At 44.9% G+C, this 23,929-nt stretch overlaps 1 protein-coding gene across 1 annotated transcript in view; it reads right to left on the bottom strand.

Moving 5' to 3' along the window:
* The window catches only part of GRIP2 (glutamate receptor interacting protein 2), a 291,701-nt gene that overhangs the window by 217,189 nt on the left and 50,583 nt on the right, over window positions 1-23,929 (bottom strand). The window lies entirely within an intron of this gene.

The following is a 23,929-nucleotide window of genomic DNA, read 5'->3' as shown; positions in this document are numbered from 1 at the left end:
GTGCACTCTCAGCATTAAGAACACAAACATTTCCTAACCCAATGTGACTTCAGAGAGCCGAACTACATGCTATTTCTGGAAACATGCCTTGAGCAACACTTTCATTAATCTACAGCTGTTTGAGCAAATTATTAAGGCTACAAAGCTACAGATCTTTTCCCTTTAAATCAGAGATAATTGTAAGTGAATATTTCTTGTGGGCTTTGAAAGTCTTCTCCTGGAGCAGGAAATGTGTAACAGCCACTCCAAGTACAATTTTAAAGGTGGATTTTAAACATAAGTATACAGTGTAGACACCCTACATGCAACATAACTGGAGCATCAGCCTTAGACACTCAGCAGATGGTCTTCTCTATACTTTTGCTAAAAACCCGCTGTAAAGTGCTCCAACCAGGTCTAAATCCCACCAGGCTCACCTGCAGAGTCTTCCCTTGTACCAAACGTGCTGATGTTCACATCCATGAGATGATGCACTGATAAGCCCAACAATCCCTCTATTTTGGGGCTGGTTTATACCATACTCTGTTTTTGTTTTCCAGGCACAGCAGAAGTGTCCTCGGGGCAAAAACTATCCCTTATTACATTTTAATGTAGCCCTTGACACAATGGAGACTTAATTTGTTTGAAATTTCTAGGCATCTCAACTATGAAGAGAATAGGCTAGAGATTCCTTCACAGTGGCTGCAGGCTCTTGGTAGAGCTGATAAGAAATGACACCTGTGGAACCCAGAAACCCACCCCAAAAGCAGAAAGCCTCTAACATCCCAGCTAAGGGCAACAACCAGTTCCTCGAGAATAAGAGAGCCCTGATGTTCTACAATTCACCCTAATTCTGAAGCATCCTGCATCAACCCAATCTTTAGAGCTGAACATCAAAGCCCTCTTCTGGTAAGCCTTATACCAGCTGTTTCAGAGAGCTGGAAAAACAGGAATGTCTGGGAGGAGTTCAAGGTCTGGAAATGACACCAGCTCCATCCTGCAGATCCTTCAGTCCTTGTACCTCTGCTGCAACCTCACCTGCTACCCACACCACCCAAGTCCTGTCATCTTGCACCATCTGTGTTTCACCCAGAGGAACACTCCTCCTTCCACCTGTATCACACCTCTCCCAGCCTAATCCCTCTTTCTTTTCCTGCTTCACACCCAATTCTTGCCTGCCTGGGGTGACTTTAATCTCTCCCACGCGATGTCACACAGAGGCAGTAATCCTTGCTCTCCCATATCAAACGCTGTCGGTGTAATCCTCCTTTCCACTTTTCTAAGGAACTGCAGTCTCCCTCCCGCACACTTGCCTTTCCCCCTCCTCCCACAGTCACACGCAGCCATGGATGCTCATGCTGAAGGGCTCAAAGAAACTGGCACACCACTCTCCGATGGGCACATGGGATGTTTACCCTTTCCAGTACACTTGTTACAGTTCACTGCAAGCCCACTGATACGTTTAGCTCATGCTAAATTCACTGTCAACCTCTCCCAAAGAAAGCTGAGACTCCCTGTGAACTGCACTTGCTCAAAAAAAATAAAATTAAAAAAAAACCCAACAGATCTTAATTTTTAAAAGCACCATAACCATTTCCTTATAGTTCCAGATTGACTGCTGGGTGCTGCGGCTGCTACTCTGCAGAAGCCATCCTAGCTGCTCCCCTTTGCCATCAGCAATGCCTGGGAGCAACATGGCATCAACAGGATTTCTGTGGGGATGAATAGGCTTTCTCATCTTTTGTTTTTTTTATTCTTTTTGTCCCTTGCTTCTTGTTCCATCAGAAGTTTTTCCTTACTACACCATTTCAGTTCAGCAAGCTGCATACCATCTCAGACCACTGATCAATACAGCTGCATCTTCACAGCTCTTCCACAGTACCTCTCACGCAGGGGCTTAAGACACATGGCAAGACACCCACTGAGGGCTGACATGACTTTGATGGTGTGGGTACAACTCTTTCCCTGCTCTTTTGCAAGCCCAGTTGACTAATGAAGGACATTACATTCTCAGCAAGTGTTTTTTGCTTTCTGTTTCCTATCTGATCCAGCTGCTTGCTGCTTAATGAACTGGATGAAAAATATGTCAATAGAGACCCTGATCCAAGATTCACTGAATTTAGTGAAGCCATATCAGCAGAGATTTTGGCAAATAGCTAGCAAATATCCTAATAGTCCAGAAAAATAAGGTATTTATTCTGATTCCAGCTATGCTAGCTTAAATCCAGATTGTTTCCAGTGGATTAGTTCTGTAAGGTGGAAGGGAAAAAAAATGCTCTTAGTGTTTTCTACACTTGGTTTCAATCAGGCAGGGGACAACATATGTCCCTTCTCACAAAGGATGGTATTCTCATAACCTTACTAACCCTTCGAGCTCTGCAATGTCACTGGTTATGGTGTGGGCAAACACACCTGAATCCTCAAGCCTCGTGTGTTGCCAGTGGGAGAACGGTCCATCACTGCCATCACTCTGATCATCTCATGTACTCCTGACCAGGACCAACAGGGTGCAAAGATAAAGGGGAGGTCTGAACCTAAGACACCTGACACCAATAAGAGCTATTCCCTTGCTACGTCAGTTCAAAAACATCTCACAATTTACCATTTTTGACTGAAACAAGATGCATGAGGCCAAGGGGAACCCATATAACTTCTGTTCTCATTACTACCACCCCTGTCTGGGCTCAAAACTATGCATTTCCCCAGCCAGTCTCCCAGTCCTACAGTGCAAACGATTTAAGGCTTCTAGTTACATCTTGCATTGCTCATCTCTCACCCTCCTGTTTGAGTGACCTGCTTGTCTCAAGAGCTGCTCAGCAAGGCACTGATACAGGCCAACATTGGTATCATCCCATTAAATTAGTTCCAGTTCCTCCAGATAAGGCTTTTGTTGCTACGCTACTGTGACGTGTGAGCGCAGAGACAAGGTTGGTAGGATGAAGCCAAGATCTCAGTCAAGTTCAAGACTCTTGCTGCTTATTTTTCCCCTAGATAACCATAGACAAAGGCCAAACATTTTCAGAAGCACCTTGTTGAAGGAGCAGGAGCTTTCTTGACAAATGATCTTTTCACACCTGATTAAGAACATTGTACAGCACCTGGATGCTCTGAATGAGGAAAACAAGCAGCAATTAGATGTTAATGAAACCCTTTAAGATGAGAGGGAATGAAGATGCAAGCAGAATCCCCTCACAGGTACATACACAACAGGCAATCATGTATACAACCTACTTAGATATAATGGCTCTTTCCATTACTCCTCCCTCCCCACTTGCTGGCTGCTGGCAGTGGGAAGACTGGCTAAAAGATTCCTCTATAGCCCAGGCAGAGCTCAGAGAAATTTTCATTATCCTGAATCTTCACCCTTAAGCCCTTCAGCATTGCAAATAAGAGCCACAACCCTTACAGCTAAGGAAGCATTCACTGCTTATTTTTTTTTTTAAAAACTGACTAGAGGATTATTAGCAAGGCCAACTTGTACCACCTGGGCCTGAATTGATCCATACACCTGAGGAATGAAAGACCAATTCCAGGATCCTGACTTCCACTTTAATTGTCCTCCTTTTCCTGCTCCATCTGCCAGTTCTCCCTCACTGCACTGATGGCTGCACTAAACATACAGGAAAAAGGAAAATTAAAATTCAAAGTAACTTGCCAGTCCCAGCATTAATTTCTTCACTGCAAGATTCAGGGTATAAAACAGCAGCCTGCTCCTTCTTTCTGTGATTTTACATGCTGCATCAAATGCATCTCCTATCTCCCTCCACACCAGTGACTCCACCGTCTCTCTTCCATGGGAACCCCTTCACAGCCACCCAACTACTATTTAAAATCAAGACTTCACATGTGGTACCAGACATGTCTTCCAGCTTGCTCCCCAAGCAGAGCGCTGAGGGTACATGGACTCCAAACACACCCCCTTCCTGCAATGTGGCTCATGAATATATCAAACAGGATTTACAGTTCTGCAGTGTCTCCCAGGCTTGTCTGAACCCTTGGTCCCCCTCAGGATTGCTCTGCTTGAACCCTCAATTACTGCTGGCTAGAGACTCCTCTCTTCCTGCTGGGAGAGAAAGGGTTTAAGGCAGCATTTTCTTTAATGAAGCAAAAGACACCATTTACTTTTTTTCTGATAGGATCAGTATCTGCTAATGAGATACTGTTGTTTCAGGCAAGTTCTGCCATCCTCTTGAAAATGTTATTTTGATCCCTCCTGAGCCCATACATGCAGCTCTAATATTGCATGCATGCCTAAACAGACCTCCGATTCGTCCACCTTGAAGAAAAAGGGGTTGCCTGCCTTCCTCAGCACATTGGCTTTTTCAAACCTAATTTCTCTTTCTAGTACATTTCTCAAAAGCCTGACACATCCTCTACATGTCCCTAATAGACAGCCACTTTATATGTCCCGGGGAAATGTTCTTCCAATTTCCCAAAGTACAGTCATCAGCAGAGATGTTCTCTAAAACACATCAGACAAGCACAACATACTGTCCACTGTGCTTTTATGAATTACAGTCTCACTGGGGAATGGTACTTAATGTATTTCATTCCACTAGGACAGCTGGATCACGACTAAGGAGCCCCAGCTATATTACCAATATTATTAGTAAAAGGGTATTAATATTTAAAGTGGCTGTTAGCACCACCAGCGTGGGAAGAAACCCAGTTAATATTATAAGGATTGTAAAAAGTGGTTCGGGAAGAGACTACTCATGGCTAAATATCATTAGACAACTCAAAGGATGAAGGAGGACTCAAGCAGAGGAGTATTATAACTACTTCTAAATTATCCTAACTGGTTAAATTGGGATTATCTCTAAAAGTTTGTCTTTAGCTCAAATTTTTCACAGGGAACTGTTGGGGGGAAAAAAAAAAAAAAAAAGAAGTTCCACAATCTTAAAATGAAGAAACAGTAAAATACTGCTTTAGTTGTCAGTGCAAGGAGAAACAGCATTTGGCAAATGCTCATTTATCTTCCTCCTCCTCACACAGATGCAGTGAGATCATACAGGGGAATACAAGTGGTTTCAATTCCCCCCCTCCTGTACCCTTGTTCCCCAGGCTCTACTTGTGAAACCACCACCCTCTCTGCTCTTTTGCAAAATGCTGGCACAACCTGAAGGCCTAAAGGATTTTTAAATGTTAAGACTCCTGTGGCCACGCTCAGGGACTTGCATAAGTAAGTCCCGAGTTAAGTATCTCATTAACTCTCTTGCTAGTCCAAAGGGAAGACGTGAAACAAGTCATATGCCTGCCCATGCTCTACCTTGGCCATTATTTAGTCAGGTGTCAGATTATCTGTTATACATTATTTATGTACCATGAATATTTACTAGTGATGGGGAGAAATAAATTACCTGCTGTCTACATCTATTTGCCTATGTTAAAACATCCCCTTGCCCTTTGGCAGTGAGTGATTCTCCCATGCTGTTACTGCATTTCATCAGCCTCCCAGCAACCTTCTTAGCCCACACTTCCTACATGCCCTCATGAGCGGTACTTGGATGGGGCTCCTGCTTTTCCTGGAATCATCTTTTCAGGCTTTCTCAGAAGGGTGCAGGTCACACATGGCTTGAGTAGCACCACAAGCCAACTCAGATACCTCAAGGCAGGCTGTCCTTCATTTCCCACATCTTTTGTTCAAAGCCCAAGAAAGAGGCTGAGGACTCTTAATCCGAGCATAGAAACCCATGTACACACCCTGCAGAAAATGGCTCAAACATCTGCCAGTCTTGGCCTCGACTCTGGCCACAACCTGGTGTACTATAACTGTTCCTCTGCAACAAGGGCCAGGACTGGTTCTCCCTCTATCAGAGAGAACATAATATTTGGGGATTTATGGCTCTCCCTCCATGCAATTGAAGTTGCAGTCTTGGGCAGAAGCTGCAGCACCCACGACAAAGCATCTCCCTGCTAGTTCAAGCCCCCTTGATCCCCTAGATTATTGCATTCAGCTACATACCACCTTACAGACCCCCAAGCAACACAGCACTTACAGACGACTGATGGCTAAAATCCTACTCAGTAGCCAGTTGCAACCACTGACAGCCTCTGTACCACGCAAAGCTACTGCTTAAGGCCATGCACATGGTTTCTCTGCTTTATTACAGCTTCTAAACCTTGCTGTGTTTGAAAAGCACATCGAAACCTGACTGCCACAATTCAGGAGAAGCCATCAAAAACTGGCCAGAAAGAAGAGCAGAGGGGTTTTGTTTGCTTAATTAAAACTGGCTTCATAATGGAGATTATCATGGTTCATATCAAATAGCAATTAAGAAAGCAGGATGTGACTGCTGGCTTTGCTCAAAACATGAGCTAAGCCTTTTCTGGACTCCAGTAAATCCAAATAATGATGACTTAGCCCAGTATGAAGTTAGCAGCTCAGCATTGTCAGTCTAATTTTATCCCAAGTCTCACCATATTTACATTTTCTCTGTGGTCCTAAATTTGTGCAAATACAAGATAGCCTCTAGTTTTGCAAAGGAAATGACAGAAAATCTTGAAAATGTAACTCAAGTGCATAGAAAGTTTGGAAACCACTGGCAAATAAAAAGAGAAACTTTTTTTTTCTTTAAATCCCTTCATTTTTAATCCCATCTCTTGAGTTTTTAATGTTCCAGCCAGGAGTTTTGAACTGGCAGACCAGGGGATAACAATGGACAGAGACTGAGAAGGGCAAGAGCCTGGCGCTCCCCGTTAGCCTGGTGCTCCATTAGCACAGGATTCAGCCTAAGCCAAGGTAATCGCCAACACCACTCTGAAGGCCCCAAAACTAAGCTGATTTACACCATGTAAAATCAAGCCATGGGTGCTTACATACCTGTCCACACAATTACACATCACTCTGCTCAGCCTCTCTGAAAGGACCAACTGGTAATGCTCATCACCTGGAAACAATGCCCTCAGTGATCTGTTCAGCACAGCTCAATACGTTATCTGTTCAATACGGCTCAAGAGACATATTTCTCAATTCACTGGACTTCGTAAACTGTGCTGGGAGCACTCTATTTTCCATTATAAGACTCTGCCTTTTGTTGCTTAAATCTCCACCAAATTTGAATGGATTGGGATGACATTTTTCATGTCAGGTATTTGCCTCAGGCTGTACATACTCTCATACACATATATCTGTGTATAGATACAATTTGGGAGGAAGGGCGACATTCCATTGTTTCTAAGACTAGCACTGGAAGGGCCGACTCCAACCACGTCCTACATATGTCCTTCCCACTCCCAACAGCTCCAGTCTCCTGTTCTTCTGACGCATCCCCAACTTCAATTTTGCACCAACTTCACGTCACTTCGCTCTCCAACTGTCACATATTGCAGTGCAGCATTTTGGACACCATCTATACAGAGCGTTCTCCCTATCCCAAGAACTAGCTGGCTAGCCATAATTTTGGGGTGCAATTGAGATCTTAATTTCTATCAGCAGCTGAAAGCAGAGATGAATCTCTGGATCTACATGTCATTCCACATGACCCAGCTGAAACATGAAAGTGTTACTGTTGGGGCATGATACTGGCGACAGACCGCAGATCCTTGTAAAGTATGGGAAGGAAGGACAGCACAGAGATGTAAAACCCTTTGCTAAAAAATCATTTGGGCTTCCATGGGTTAGGGTAGCCTAGCACACACAAGGAGATCTCAAAGGAGATGAAATAACCCATAGTCTCATCCTTTCCTATGAAGGAGCTAATAATGGAGCCAAATTCTGCTTCCTTCCAGCATGACCAGACGCACGTCTCTGTCGATGGCGCCATCGGGACCTCTCCACTGCTACTGGAATGGTATTCATTGCTGGTCAATAACAGGAAATTACTGTCATTTAAAAAGAAATGGCTAGTGGAGGTGAGAAGGAGGTGCGTGGAGAGGCAGATATAATGAAAAAATGTGAAAACTTCTCAATAGTAAGGAATCTTAAAAAACATTATATATAATTGCTTCAAAAAAATAAATCATCATTATAACTGATGGAATCTTCCTCTCTTCCACAGTATCAATCATTTTGCCAAGGTGCACATTTTTGCAGGCTGGAAAGAGGAAAGCAATTACTTCCACAACCATCTCACACACGTCATAGGAGGATACCCACCGGGAGTCTGATCAGGTTCACAGTTCTTCAGGAAAGGGTCCAATTTGATATGCAATTATATCTGAAAGAGTGGAGGTGTTCTGCTAATGATGTCCTCACGCCAGAGACTTTGCATCTTTCACTGAGGGACACACACCAAAGAAAGTAAGAATCCAAGTGCCACTGATACTAATTCAGTCAACTCTGCAAAGTTTAAATAAAGACTTAAAATCTTTTCCAGGGCATCACAATTCCCCTTCTCATCTTCCTTTCATGCAGTCCCCAGGACATGTGGCAGCACCTCCCCTACTCTGCTATTTTCATTATGTTAAACTGCAGCCCTAATAAAAAAGCATTTGTTTTCTGGTCACTTCTGTCTGCTGCCATCAGGACCCACCCTGTCCCCATGCACAAACACACACAGAATGGAGCAGACTTCAGACACGGATATTGAAAAGAGATAAGGTAAGATAAATTGCATAAAGAATTAGAAAAAGCAGGTGATAGCTTTTGACGTGATTAGACTGGAAATCAAAATCTCGGGCTTCAAAATACCCTGGGTGCAGAAGCAGTTGCTCACAAGGGATAGCCAGGAGCTGGACCAGCCACAGGGACATAGCCAAGGGTAAATGCCAGCAGAAAGTTCAACCCTCTTCAACTTTGGTCCAGGTAAAGCTTATCTCCACGTCTAGCACAGAGTGCCAAAGAGGGACACATTTGCCCTCCCACTGCTGCATCAATGGCCACATGGTGCCTGGCCGTCTCCTCCAGCCTCTCCAACCTGTGCTTCTGGCAGTGTTTGCTGGTGCCCGCTCCTCCCTCCCGAACATGCAGTACCCTCCTTCGCTAGAGGCACACACACCCCTGCTGCATGCAGTACGGTACCCACACAGTGCCAAGGTGATTAATCAAGTTCATTGTTGAGTCTTGGTGTCTTGATTTCAAGAGCTGCACCAACAGACAAAAGCAGCCGTAAAAGATACCAAGTGCAATCATACACTACAGTAGAAAAAAAAATCCAGCAGTGAAAATAACCAACGTAAAACACCCAGAAACCGAGACATGGAAATAACAAACAGAAAAGGCAACTTCAAGCAAAGTGAAGTAAAGACTCCCCATGGACTGCAGAAGACAATGAAAGAAATAAAAAGGAGACTCAGGCTGCCTTTGAACATTATTTTCTCCTTTTGAGCTGCTGATGATCTTTCCCTCCCCAGATTTCAATCAAATATACAACTACATGCACAAAAGACACTAACTTGAGCATTCAGTGCAAATAATCAACAGGCAAACTAAGTGTGACCATGTGCCACATTTCTGTATCACAGCTCATAGAAAGCTTCACCATTTCAAAATCTTTGAACTTACTGGGAATTGTTAGGACTTGCCAGTCTCATATTGTACAGTAAGGAAATACATCCCAGTTAATAGAAGAGAAGCAGAAAACACACATGTTCTGACTGCAGTCTCTGATATGCTGGTGGAAACAAGTTTCTGAGAATGAAAGAACTACACAGCAGAGAGTAGAACTGAGTTTCTGCTCTTCTGTTTTTACTTTACTTTGTTAGCCTCCATCTCAGTGGCACTGCAGTCAGATGAAAAAAAAAAAAATCATTTTGCTTAAAGACTCTGTACCTCCCCAGACCTTCAATCAAGCGTTGCACGGGGTGACATCAGATTGGACTGAAATAGCGAATAAGCGCTCAGGTCAAATCAAAGAAGTTTGGATATGCCACTTGATACTTCTCAGGTCAACCAAAACACAGTAAAATGAAAGGAAATTATTAAAATAATTAGTGGGTGTCTCTCTTAATTTAACAAAAGGAAAAAAGAAGAGCATCTGCACACACGTTCTGCCTTTAGGGAAGCTCATAACTTGTCTCAGCTGCACGAGGGGTCACCCCACCCTGCCATTCCGTATAAACCTTCCTACCTTCCCATCGTGGGATAACAACTGCACCAGCTGCCTATCCCCCTCCCACACATGGTCTGTCCAGCACTCTTCCCCTGGGTCCATGCTTCCAGGTCTTTATTCCACTTCTATCAGAAATACTAATTATGAACAGCATCAGGCAGAAGTCTTGCAAATTTAAAGGAAGGCGCCTCATGTTCTTCATCTTCCCTTCCTGTGTCAGAAATATAAAGTGAGAAATGGAAGCAACCCTGTTACATTTTTCAGACCCTTCAAAATCCACACGGGAAGCTCATCCATCATTCACTTTAAACGACCAAAACGAAACAGTCTGAAACGAAGCAGCGCAGGGGAGCCCTGTCAGCTCTCTCCCAAATGCCAAAGCCCGGCGGTTTGGGGACGGCACCGTAGGTGATGCCAGACACGGGCTGCCTGTCCGGGGTATCCCTCACCTCTGCAGGTCTCACCGGGCTGCATGGAGGGGCACCAACGGTCCGGGGCAGACCAGGGCAGAGCTCGCTGGCTCAGCAAGCACATGCTGCGCATTAAGAAAGGTCACGCTTTTCATTAAGGCGGTGTCAAATTCTGTCACAATCCTCTCCTCTGCTCCCTCCAGATGTGTTAAAGAGGGTCATACTTTACCATTAATTATGCTGAGCCTGAAGTGATGCTTGCGAGGCTTTGCCTCCCTCGCACGCTGCGCTCAAGTGGTCTGAGCACAGAGCCCTTTGATCACGAAGCAGTAAGCCGAGCTGGAAACTGGGACCGCAATTCCACTGGAGCTCCTCTTAATGCCCGTCACCTACATCTTAAAAGCAGGCTGTATTCAGACCACATTTATACATAAATGGCAAGGTTGGATTTTAGTTCACGATTTGGCCACTGGTTCCAACAGTTTATCTGAGGTCTGTTGAATCTTTGCTGTACCCAGTGCAAGGTTAAATAAGTGACCTGCCTCTGTCATCTGACCACTTGGGAACCTTACAGAAGATAACCCTTTTTCTAGGTACTGACATCTATTCCAGTTGCTTAACTTCTCCCCACGAAAAGGCCGTGAGAGGTTGTACAAGGATAACCAACACAAGGGGTCAGAGACACTGAGCAAGTGTGTTGCAGCAGGTCATGTTTCAGCTCCCCATTGAATTATACATAGAAATAAATGTGAGGGACTCTGAGCATAACAGCCCCCAAACAGATGTAATATAGCCCTGTTCCACTCCTCCAGCCAGAGAGAAGGAAGATTATAGCAGGGTTGCTCCAGTAAAGGGGAAAAGAGGCAAAAAAAAAAACCAAACCCAAAAACAAAAACAAAAAACCAACCCCAAAACCAAACACCAAATCAACAAAACTCCATATTGAAACACACTGGTAGGACATCCCAATGTTCTCTTCAACTATTATAGATATAAAAATATATTTCCATAAATATTATGGAGACACAAAACCAAAACACTGGTAAAAGGAGATCGCTGACTCAGCAGCACACTGCATTGTACAGCTACACCAGCCATCCTCCACCCCATCAGCAAACCTATGCACATCCAAGGGAAGACAGAATTTTAGGAGAATATGGTCTTTGTTGCTGATATATTTTGAATATTCATGTCATGAAAAATAAAACACCATAAGCTTCCATAAGAACAGCAGCACTAAAGGAATCTCCCACCACTAACTGCATTATCCCCAAGGTAATTTTGTAATAAAGGTTTTTTTTGTTTTTTAGTCATTATTGTTTTCTTTTTGAAAGGATTAAATTTTCAACTAAATGCTACTTTTATGGAAAAAATAATTGCTTCATTATTATTTCCACTTAAATTCATTCTTGCAGAGCTTCGGGGCAGCTCTAGTTTTCTTCTCTCCTATCTTCTTGTTCTGAGGATAGAGCAACCTCGCAGGTAGGATCTGCACTGTTGTATACAGTACTGAGGCAGCACATCACTTCCTCTTGTTTTGTTTTTCATCAAAATTGCCTAAGAAAAAAGATCTTTCTTTTCTGCTAGATCATATACAGAAAGAGTTTCTCTGTGCACTGTTAAGGAACAATTAGAAAACTAGGAAGGACATATCCTACGACAAAATCAAAGTATTGAATGTTTGACATTTTCCACGGATTTGCTGAAAAAAGGAATGAGCAACAAATACATCTTTCAGTAAAACATGAAAAACTGAAATAGCAAGAATTCTCAGTAATGTTTTGCTTCCTTTGAAAAACCATTTCTCCTAGAAAAAGAATTTTGATGAAAACATTTTAACCAGACAAATGGCCTTTCCGTGAGATACAAGCCATGCAGTACATTAAAGGAGACCGACTCCTGGCTTTCTCACTGGGGCTTTCTACAATTTTCTTTCGCTTTCGTTTCAAACAAAGGTCAACATATAGAGAAAAAATATCGGAGCTGCTCTCTGCATGTGGGGAAAATGAAAAAGGAAAAAAAGCGCAACAACTGTCAAGGTTCTGGCAGAACAATCAATGAATTAAACACTGTTCTGTGTCTGACAAGCGCCTACCAGTTCTGCTCTATGATCTGGGCTCCTATGGGATACCCACAAAAACATACAGCATGTACCAATATCCCTTCCATAACAGTCCAAGTCCTTTACTTCTGAATCTCTCTTGCAGATGAATAGTCACCAGTGCAAGGAGTCAACTGCTGCCAACAAACACCCTGTGCTTGCTATCAGGATGTCCCATCCTGAACATGCCCAAGTCCAGCAGCATCAGAGAAGCCAAAGCGTGGGCAGCATTGGCCAAAGCAACCAGCTTTATTGGCTGCCAGAGAAGGGCACAGGCAACCCCACATCCCTGGAGGAACTGGGAGATCTCAGTCAGCTCAATGTCCTCCTCACCCTGCTCCTGCAGCAATGCACTGCAGCCCTGTTAAAGCCAACATGTCACTGTGTAGCACATGGAGGGCTTGCAGGGGTTTGCATTTTGGGCAACAGGCAGACAGATTTGATTTTTCCCTCAATCAACCTTAATTTTAATCTGAAACTAAAACATCTCCGAATGAAAACATTAGCAGTCTTAGTGAGCCAGCCCCACTGAATTGGCTTGAGCTGTTGCTGAATAGCTCATTACCTGTGCCTCTTTAATGAGCAGAAAAGCAAAGAGTTGAGGTGACAAAGTTTGGAAGACTGAGACATGCCTCTTACATAAGTTGAGCTTTAGACAAAATCCAATAATTAATTTCCACCCTGCAAACAGAGCTCTTTGCAATTCCATCCCACATAAGCTCGATACCACTTTCCATTTAATTTCCTCCGTGCCCAGGACGTCCCTCACTTTCTTTACCCCACAGTTAATTACTGTAATACATTCCCCAGTTCTGCAGGTTTGATTTATTTTTCTTCCAGCCACAACAAATCACAGCAAGTGCAATGCAGGCAGCTCCCCCAGGTCCAGTTCTCAACCACCAACTTTTGAGATGTGTCAAAACCCTCCAGCAAAGTCTCCAAGCACTGTGCCGGGGCATTTATCCAAAAAAACTCCTGCTCTCTCCAAAGAAGCTGCAGCTCCTCCATCACTAGTTTCCCCAGAGTCACAAATTCACTGGCAGATAAAGCACAGGCAAGAGGCTGGCACAGCTGGGAACATGGAATGCACGTCTGGCAAGGGGTAGGTGAGGAGCCCACCAATTTCCTACCATCAGCAGAAGCACACTCAGGTCACGATGAAGTTTCCTGCTTTTGGCACCCACATTGACAAGCACTTGAGCACAAAGGGACACGAGTGCTCCGGCTGGGTCTGCAGCACCTCCAGCACTCAGCTCCGCTGCCCGAGCCCAAGTTCGACACTGCATCTGCAGTTGTAACCCCCTGAGGGTTACACAGCTTTGCTGCTACTGCAGCATTTTATCTCCTCCAGCCCAGCTTCATGCCGGTTTCCCAGGTCTCTGAGAATGAACAAGTTGTGTCTGCCCATGGCAGCCCCAGGGAGGATTAACCCTCCCAGCGGGATTCACCACTACACTCCCCTGCGGTACCGTTATGTCACTTCAGACCTGCAAGAAGTAAAGGATCACACTGATCCATTCAGGTATTTCTTGTAATTTTATGGATCCAGCTTTGGTCAGCAGATTTAACGTTCTTACAAATGTGAAAAGGGAATTGCACTGCCTGACCTCTTGCCTGTAACTTATCCCTTATGTGACCCACCAGGAAAAGGTGAACTTTCAAGGAGGATTTCAGCTCAGTCCTGACCAGACAAGACAGTTACTGCCTGCCTTTTCCCAGCTCAGACTTTGCTCCTTAACTCTGATCCTTGGCTCCCCTTCTTGTGCTCTCTCTCCTTCCTGCACCAGCCTCCATCTCCCCAGGCTGCCTTACAAAGGCCTCCTCAACAGCCCAAAGTTAGACAGAAAAAAGTGAACAAGTCCCAACTGCCTGCAGAGAGGATGCTCTCAGCATCCCTGGACATGACCACACTGCTTCCTGGTCTGGGGGTGGCAGGGGATCCCCACACCCACCTCCAGCCCAGAGGACAGACACATCCCGGGTTAGACTTCTTGCACTGGTGTGTTGAATGCACATAAGAAAATACAGAGTTCAGCCCAGCACATCTACCAGTTACACAAGAAAACAGCCAACTCTATCCTCTTCTCACGCCAAAACAAACCTGCCAAAAAGGCTGATTTTTTTTCCAGTTTCTTATACTAGCTTGGCATACATGCAAGTTTGCCAAGTTCAGCAGTTACATCAGCACGAATACAAGCAGAAGAAAAGAGGAACAAACCCCAAATTCTATTTTTTAACAGGCAAAATACATCAGGATATGGGTCAGATTTAAAATCTGATGCAAACCACCCATATCTCTCAGCTTCCCAGCCATAGTTTAGGGACCTGGCACTCTAGCACTTCTGCACTAAACCCAGGCGAGCCCATAGGAGCCAAAGAGGGAGAAGACTATTCAGCCTTGACGGCTCCTGAGCATTTCAGCACTATGCCCACAATACTTCTAGCTAGCATGTAGTTTTAAACATAATCCATCAACTTTGTTTAAGGATTAAATGTCCAGAATTTAATTAAACTTGATACCAAGCAGCAAGAAATAATACCCAGAGAACAAAGAGATTGTATCTGTCTTTTCTTTCTATTATGCTGGGGAAAGGGGAACCTGTTATTTATTATTTTTGCACCAAAATTCCTGCAAAGGCATGCATGTATTTATAAAAATATAAAAACAACTGATGCCTTTGCAGGAACATAGTACTTATTCTGTAGCTGAGCTGATACTCACGAAGAAATTCCTCTTGGTTTCTGTGTGGTATAGGCAAAGGCAATTTATACATATTTTTGTCAGTGGCAAAGAAGGGCCAGCGTGTTAAAATGCCCTGTGGCCGGGGACATGAGCAATTGTAGGAGACAAACTGTTCCCCCCGTGGGGAAGCGGAGCAGGGGCCAGCAGGCAGAGGTGTCCACCTGAGCAGGGAGCAGCAATGCCCACAACGGCAGGGGATGCTCCCGGCACAGGACGCGCAGCTGCGACCCAGCGGTGCAGAGACCAAAACTCCGAGCCACCTCTGAGTTTTCCAGCTGGGAGAGAGATTTCTGCACAGCACAGCCGCCTGTCTCAGCTTCAGCATGATGTTAATAACTGCTAGCTGTGTCAGATAACTCCTGGGAATCTCTGCAGCACAGTGTTCCTGTCATACCTGGGATTTCCTTCTGCAGTGGTGCTTGCGGAGGAGGGAGCAACTCGCTCCCAGGCACGGCCTCAGCTGGCGTCTCTGGCCACAGCTCTGCCGGCTGCAGCCTGGCAGCACAGCAGAGACTCAACAGACTCTTCTGATAGGGATTTCAATTGCTACGGATGCACTCAGTATCTGAGGCAGAGGACAATTAATCAGGGGAATGGGTTTACTCAGCCACAGAGAAGCAAACCTGCACGGCAAGCACAGGCAGCAAATACATTGCCCCAACAGGGCACAAACTTCTCACCTTTTACATCCAAGGCAGTCTCCAAGACATCACTATGCTGCATCTAGATATAAAATCAATCAAAACAGATGGTTAAACTGCCAAATTAGCCACCAGAGGGAGTTATGGCAATACAACAAAAAACCACTTAATTGACAACACAAAAATAAAATTGAGTGCTGTAGATACCGAGATATGAATTCAAGCAAAGCATCTTCCCTTTTCCTCTGTGCCAATCCTTCCAAGCCTGTAGATAACAGCAGGACAGCCGTCCCGACCCACCACCTGTAGTCTGCAGTACAGGTTTGCAGAGATGAGGTATCCACACAGCCACCAAGGTGGTGCGCACTGCCGTGAACGCGCTAGTCTGCAAATAAAACCCTGCAAGTGCAAGTCTAGGTAATCGGGATGCCAGCATCACATTAAATTCTGGGACTCTCTTTAGTGATCCTTTTAGCAAGCGATCTTTATCACAAACATGCCAGAAAAGAAGCTGATGCTACCAGGAACACGCTGTGTTTAGCGGCTCCTTGCTCTGGTACCATGCACTTCATCTGGTGACCCTTCATCCTCATCTGGAGGCCACAGCCGCCCTCTTCTTCCTCAAACTCCTGATTTAACATCTCAAAGGGATTCTATGAACCATGCTCAGTGCAGTGGAAACCTGATCCAAGGCCTCCGGACACTGCTGTGATAGGGCTGATAAATAATTAGTGAAGAGGATAGAGAACAAAATAGAGGAAATGTGGGTTTCCCACCACCATATCTATGAAACAACTCTCAATAAGTCCATGTACAGTGCTGGTCTATAATACCTACCTCACGATCCACCCCAGAATAGCTGCTGGTTTGGAGTATAAAGACAAGGTTAGCCACTGTCCTCAGGGGAGGAAAAAAAGGGGGGAAGAATCTCATTAGATGCAATTGGAAGAAGCTGAACTGAGCTTGAAGGGGCAAGTGGTCTGCAGGACTATTCTAGGTCTCGGATAGTGAAAAGCATGGAAAAAATATAGATGACATTTTGGTTGTTTATTTCCATTCATACAGGAAAAGCAAATGCATTCTAATAGAAATTAAGGAAAAACATTTTTCAAGTCTTTCTTTTTTTCAGTTTGAATAACAAAAAGGGCATAGGTAACAGGCTGGAAGCAGGCCAGAGGTAACCCTTTTCACGAAACACCAGCTCTGCTGAATAACTAAACCCACAGCAATCCTGCTTGAGGCAGGGTGTTGGGGGACTGACACAGACATCCCCCCACAAAGCCCTCTGAACGGGTACGGCCAGCAGGAAGGACAAGCAAGTGGCTCCCAGGGGACATCAGCAGCCTCAGGGGGATCTGGCCACTCCAAGGCTGGTCAGGGGACAGGCTGAGCCAGGGTTTGGGCCACGGTGGCCAGTGAGGTCAGCCCCGGGGTCCCCTGTCAACTGCAAGAAATGCTACTCTCATTTGGGGGTAGACTCATTAAAATCGCTATCAATGTCCTCACAAAGCAAAGCACGGCTGCAAAACACTGCCCGGCAATCTCCGATGGAGCTGCCGATTCATGTCAAGCTGATGGGGTTTGATACGCTTTGCAGAACGTTTTCCCAGGTCAAAAGGCAATCGCTCATCAAAATAATTGAGCACCTCTACGACTCGATGGGTTGGACGTTTGCTGGAGATGGGGCATAAGCAGGGTCAGGCTCGCTCTGTGGCTGGCCTAGAGCTGGCAGGAGGGAACCAGCAGAAGGGACACTCCAGCCTGGCTCCCATGCCCCCCATGAGTGCCGTCTTCCCAGAGCGGGGTGCGTGTCTCCTGTCCTAGTGGTTCAAGTCCTAACATGCCGTGAAGGCTCCCAATTTCAGTTTGCACCAGAATGAATAGTCCTAAACCTCTTCCTCCCCACCACGGAAACTCTGTTTTCAAGCTGCAGAAAAAAAATAAAATTATATAATTCCAGCATTCCTGATATAAAATACCAGGATAAAGATACAAATCACAGAGGAAAATTCTTAATCCAAAGGATGTATAATTTCATGCCACAGCTATAACTGTATCTTCCAACCTTGGTCTTCCACCTAAAGTTCTGGGATAAACAAAACCCCTACTGTTGCTTTCAGGTCCTTCCCAAGAAGGAGAGCATTCAGAGCCTCCTGGGTTTAGCAGCTGCCCGCTTGCTTGTTTAAATTCATGTTGCCTGGACAGTACTGAGAAGAGAGAAAGGGAGAGGTAGGATGGCAGGGAAGGAAGAAGAAAGAAGTGTAATCATGCATGTGGTAGCACTGCACCAAACCTTTGCCTAGCATAGAGATATTTTGCAATTACTTAGCATAACAAATCAAAACACACAACAACATACCCTCCAGGTAAAATCTAGAAGAAACACACTCATCTCTAAATGTCATCAGTTGAAAGAGTATTTGCATCTGTATTCTGTATCTTTATCAGCAAAAGGAGCTTAAATCAAATTAAAAAGACCTCTTGCCCTACCATAGCAGTGCAGGAAATTAAAAGGAACACTGCACTGTTTTGTGTGCCCTCTGATGTTCTTTGATGCACTCGTTAGCGACAGGGCCATTCCCATTTCAGAAGCAGCTTTTCTAGAGAGAAAATGCCTCTCGCATGGGATTGCAAAGAGCAGGGTTTGTTTTCTTTAGGACTTGCCTCACTTAGGGACAAGCTCTGGTAGTGAGCACATAAACCTTGACAGCATCTCACTGCCTCTCCTGCTTCAGCAACAAGCAGCATTAGGCCCATTTTACAGGCAAGCCAGAGGCACAGGCATAATACGGTACATTGGCAGCAGGATGAGGAATCAAGCTCACCTCTGACTCATCCTACACCTCCTTAACTGAACTTAGGATCATAGAATCGTTTAGGTTGGAAAAGACCTTTAAGATTATCGAGTTCAACCATCAACCATGCCCACTAAACCGTGTCCTGAAACTTCAGTTTCTTCACAGCCACTGCAATGCAACAGGCACAAAGGATTTCTGCACTATGCTTTTTGGAGGTCCAGACTAACAGCAGCTCTTGGGAAAGTGCAAGTGTACACCTCCACCACTATGAATTCAACAGGGCTCAGTGGTGCTCACTAACAAGAGGTGGGGTGTTTTCACGGACTTTCCCTCCTTGGGCTAGAGGGAGGCCCCTTTACCATATCTTTCATCCCTACCTTGGGACAAGGAGGTCTGAGCTCTACAGCTGCTTGTCCCCCCCAGGAACTATGGAAGGACCCCAGCTCTTCACTCCCAGTGCGGACATCTGAAATTTGGACAAGCCAAAATCCCACTGTCAACAAAAACTTATGTCTTGCACTAGGGTATCTCCATGGTCCAGCAGCATCTCCCACAGCAACCCACCTCAGAGGCAATGAAGCTGCCTGTCCTGCCTGCAGTTCTTTCAGTTAATTGTCTCTAGCCACGCTGCCTGTCCCTTATCACCCACCTCCACCTCTGCTAGCTCCCTAACACACCATCCTGCCTTCCCTGGGCACCAGGTGCCCAACCAGTCCTGCGCATCTGATGCTGCAATTCTCACACCTCCTCCAAACAGCAAACAACACAAAGACACTTAAATCATCCTCAAATCCCTGTCGCAGGGGAGCGATGCAATATTAACAAGGCAGTGCCAGCAGCAATGAGAACACTTCTATCCAGCAGTGCTGTCAAAACCAGCATAAGGCTTTCCCTGAAAGCTGTGAGCAACCCATTTTCTTGAAGGACCCAGCCTGTCTCTGGAAATTTGCAGGAGAGAGGCTTCTGCATACCTTGTGTTTCCGAAGTCTAGCATGGAGATGGGGCTGTTCATTGCTAAGCCCCTGGGGACACATCAAACTCTTGACACCACAGGGTTCCAACACATTTAAAGCAATCTGGTATCTTACGCTCCGCCATCTGAATTACAACACTGCCTTCCAGGCTAAGACTCAGCAAACACCTCTTCCACACCTGCTGCAGCTCCTCTACTCTTCTTGGTAACCAAAATGATTTAGTAGTAGCTTGGGACCAACTTTACTGCCTTGTAATAAGAAACTAATCTCTTACTTGCAATCTACTAGTAACCTTCAAAGTCTCTTGACATAAGCCACAGAGACATCTGATAGCAGTAACTGCCCTCAGTAAATCAAACCATCTCAAGACTTTTCCAGGCAACATCATTTTTAGCAGCCACCTGTATTTTGGATTCATTGGAAGGCTGGAGTTTTTTCACAGCGCTACTTAACCGTGCATCTTCAGGCCATTTTAGGATATTCATGTTCAAAGTAGCAAAGTACAAAATAAGCTCTGATTAACACGGTAATTGTTGGATGATCCTGGTGTCTTGAGCACACCAGCTGCTCCCAAAGCAACAGAGAGAAATGGGAACGTATTTCCATCTGTGGGGGAGGTAGTTCTTCAGAGTGAGCAACGCAAGCATTTACAAAACTGTCCATGGAGGAATTCAGCTCAGAGATAGAGGATAGCCCAATGGTCAGAGAATTTGGGTTTAAATCTCTCCCCAACATCTAACATGACTGGAGGTAAATCACCACTGGCCTTTATCCACAAAAGAGAAACAACTCCTTCCATCCATGAAAGCTGTACATGGCAGGACATTGCACGGTTTTAAAGGTCAGATGAGACAGTGACAGAAGCTATCAGGTAGATAGACAGATAGATCGATCATTTAATTACTCTGGGGGAAAAGCACCAGGCACCACCCTTCACCCATAAGAACGGCTTACGCAGCAAGCACCTGGATGCATTACATCACCTGAACAGCAGATCAGAGCCAGAAACCTGTGTACATGGCAAACCCTGGGTACCTTTCCAGCAAAATTCAGTTTGCAAAATGCATCTGAGGAAGGCTGGCAGCTTCACTAGAAAACTTTCCACAGGTGTTGGTTTGCATGTTTCTTAGGTTTTTGCTCTAACCACATCTGCACTGTGTTTTTGTTTCCTAAAACTCCTCTTGCAGACAAACAGCATAAGCAGAAACACCTGAGGAAAATATATAGTCCACAACACTAGTGTTTTCAGTTTAATCCACACAAGCATCTACACCCCAAATCTGAGCTGGCGACAGCACAGGAAAAAAAAAAAACCAAAACCAAACCAAACAAAACAAAAAAAACCCCAAAAACCAAACAAAAAAAACACCCCAAACTATGCCATCCATGCCACCAGTAACAGTTTGGATCCGCAGACTAAAGAAGCCACAGAGAAAATAAGACTGTAATTAACTAATGGGATTAATTCTGAGGCAGTGCAGTCTCTTTAGCAGAAATAAGGCCGCGGGTGGGGACAGACAACCAAGAGATTACTGGCTAAGAGCTAGCAAAAACCATTTACAATAGGCAATTCTACCCATCAAAGGCACATATAAATCAATGAACTGTTGATCCATCACCTTAGTTTTCACAATTATTTCTTACAATGCATTCAGCTTCTTGCTTCAAAGCACCCTCGGAGCTAGAGCTCCCACTCTGAGTTCCCCAGAGATCATCTGCTGTTCAAAGCCATCAGATTTGCAGAGGACTTGGAGTTTGTCTGCTTGGTTTTTAATTATGTGCATCACTATTCAGACAGATTATAAACCAGTTTCACCATTATCAATCATAACAGTGAGTTATTCAGCCCAGCAAAGAAACATCAAACTCTTCTGTTTAGTTTTGCTACACTTGAAGGAAAAAGCCACTGAAGTGTTCTCAAGAAGCACTCCACAAAGGGAGGGATAAATTAAACTATAAATAGAAATGGAAATGTGAGAGCAAAGTAGTCAGTCACTATGGCTTGTACAGAGGTTTATCAGTCAGGCCCAAGTTGGGAGAAGCCAGCAGCTGAATCAGGCGACCATTTCAGCTAATGGCAAAAGAGTTGTGCAAAATAGCAGGGGAACAGGGCACCTGGTGAGCTGCCTCGCTGTCTCCTATCACAGAGAGCTACCTGTGAGATTGAGGCCCATGAGCACCAGTGCCTGGCTCACCTCCGTGCTGGGACAAATTATTTCAAGAGATTAATAAAACTGCTTTTCTTGCTGCCAGCCAGCAGCTCGCCCCACCACAGGTCTTTCATGTTGCCCTGATGCTCACCCAACCACTGTAGGACTCAGATGTCTTCTCAGAACATCATGGGGAGGTCAACCCCACAGACCTTAGCCAGCAAGGTGCAAAATATATCTGCTGCCCATCTATCGCTTATGTCAGTTCAGCAAATGATGGCTCTGTACCTGATCTTTGCCCTAGCCCATGCCACCGATTCCCCACTTACTTGGGGTCTGTCTCCAGGACTCCCTCAAGCAACAGCAGTATGAAAGGGCATCGGACTTGGACACAAACCGCTGCAAATCTCCCCCTCCTTAGATGCACACGCCTTTGGCTTCATCTCTGCAGGAGCACCAGCCCTTCCTTAAAGCCTTCCCTGGCCTCTAAATGACTCTGTGTCTTTCCGGGATCTTCAGTTATACCTAGCAATCCTCTTTATTTCATGCTCTGCACCTAAACCCAGCGCTGTTCCCTGCAACTCGACAGCTGCCAAATCCCCCCTCCAGCAGCAGCTGCATGTGAACGCTCCTGCAGAGCGGCTCTCACACCCATCCTGCATTTGGTACAAAGTGCCAAGTGTTTGGGAATAGCCAACAATGAATCATATTATATTTATGATAACATTACAAAGCTTAAAGGATTCTCTCTGTGTCACATTCTTGACTTACAGAATCAGGTTGGTTTTTAAATGTGAATCAAGACAGTATACAGCCTGAGCTCACTTCTAAGCTTTAATGCATGTTCCCTGGAAGGCCAAAGCACTGGTAACCATGAGGTACAGTACCAGGCAAAAATAAAGAGAGGAAAAGCCATGAAATACAGCCCCCCTGGAGTTCAATTACTTCTGACTCATCCTCCCAAACGAGTTCTTTGCCTCCGTAAATCAGAGGGAACAGAAACACTCGCACTGCTGAGAGAGGGTAATTATTCTTGCACAGTGTGAGGGGAAAACACACATGCTAATAGCGCCAGCTCATGAGACTGTGCTGGTGTCGACAGTGAGAAAAATATGCTTTTAACAACACAGAGGGGCCTACTGCAGCCAGTATGACAGCACTCGGTCCCACCCGCATGCTCGGGGCTGCAGGAGAGGCATGGGAGCCCCTCCAGTCTGCAACCCAGGAGCCACAGGAGGACACAGAGCATTGGGACCTCCACAGGAATGAGGTGGCTCAAACATCCTTGTTAACATTCATCAAGGTTCATCATCCTCATTTCCACCTGCCTGCACCAGGAGGGACTTGATTCATCAGGGAATTGGTGGAGTATCCTGAAAGGGCACAATTTCAGATGTCATACAATTTTCCAGGGCTTTTCTTTCGAAGCAGAGAACTTAAGAAAAATACAGGATGTTTATGACCTTTTCTAAGGTGTGTAGGTTTCGATTTAGGAAATACTGCTGGTCCACAAGCAGCACAGAAAAGAGAATATGACTTTGCTCATGCAGATGCCTTATCAAGCACACAAGACCATATTATTAAATACCTTCTTCTGCAGTACCCCATACACATCACCAGGCCAGTAGGTTATTATATGATATTGCAAATCTTATGTGCCTGAAGTTTTTTATCCTTAATTTATTCATTCTCAGATTTAGAGATATTTAGACAAGAGAGAATTTGGTCAACCAGTAACTATCAGCTTTTTCTTCCATTACAATTTTTTTTATTAGAACAATTCAGAAAAAGCCAACATTAGACAAGCCTTTGAAGAATTAAAAAGAAAATTTTTCTGGTTTACAAACTTGGTCTGTTAAGGAAACTCATATTGTGGTTTCTCAGAGAGCAGAAGTCAACTTTCCTTGGGAGTATTGCAACCAAAATGCTCCCAACCTGCTACCCCAGCTACTCCTTAGGAAAGCTCTTTGGCTTGGCCAGACTAAAAGGGCATTTTTAGGCTTGCAGCTAACAGCAAGTCCTCACAGGAGGGCCTCATTTCTCTAATGAATGAGAAAAAGAATAGGGAGAGTGATGTGTGCATTTCTAATGGACAACAATATTTCAGATTATCCCAAATTTCAAGGCCGGAAAAATGGAGG

This window comes from Buteo buteo, chromosome 21 (assembly GCF_964188355.1).
Source record: "Buteo buteo chromosome 21, bButBut1.hap1.1, whole genome shotgun sequence".
NCBI lineage: Eukaryota > Metazoa > Chordata > Aves > Accipitriformes > Accipitridae > Buteo > Buteo buteo.
This window is presented reverse-complemented; position numbering and strand designations above follow the sequence as displayed.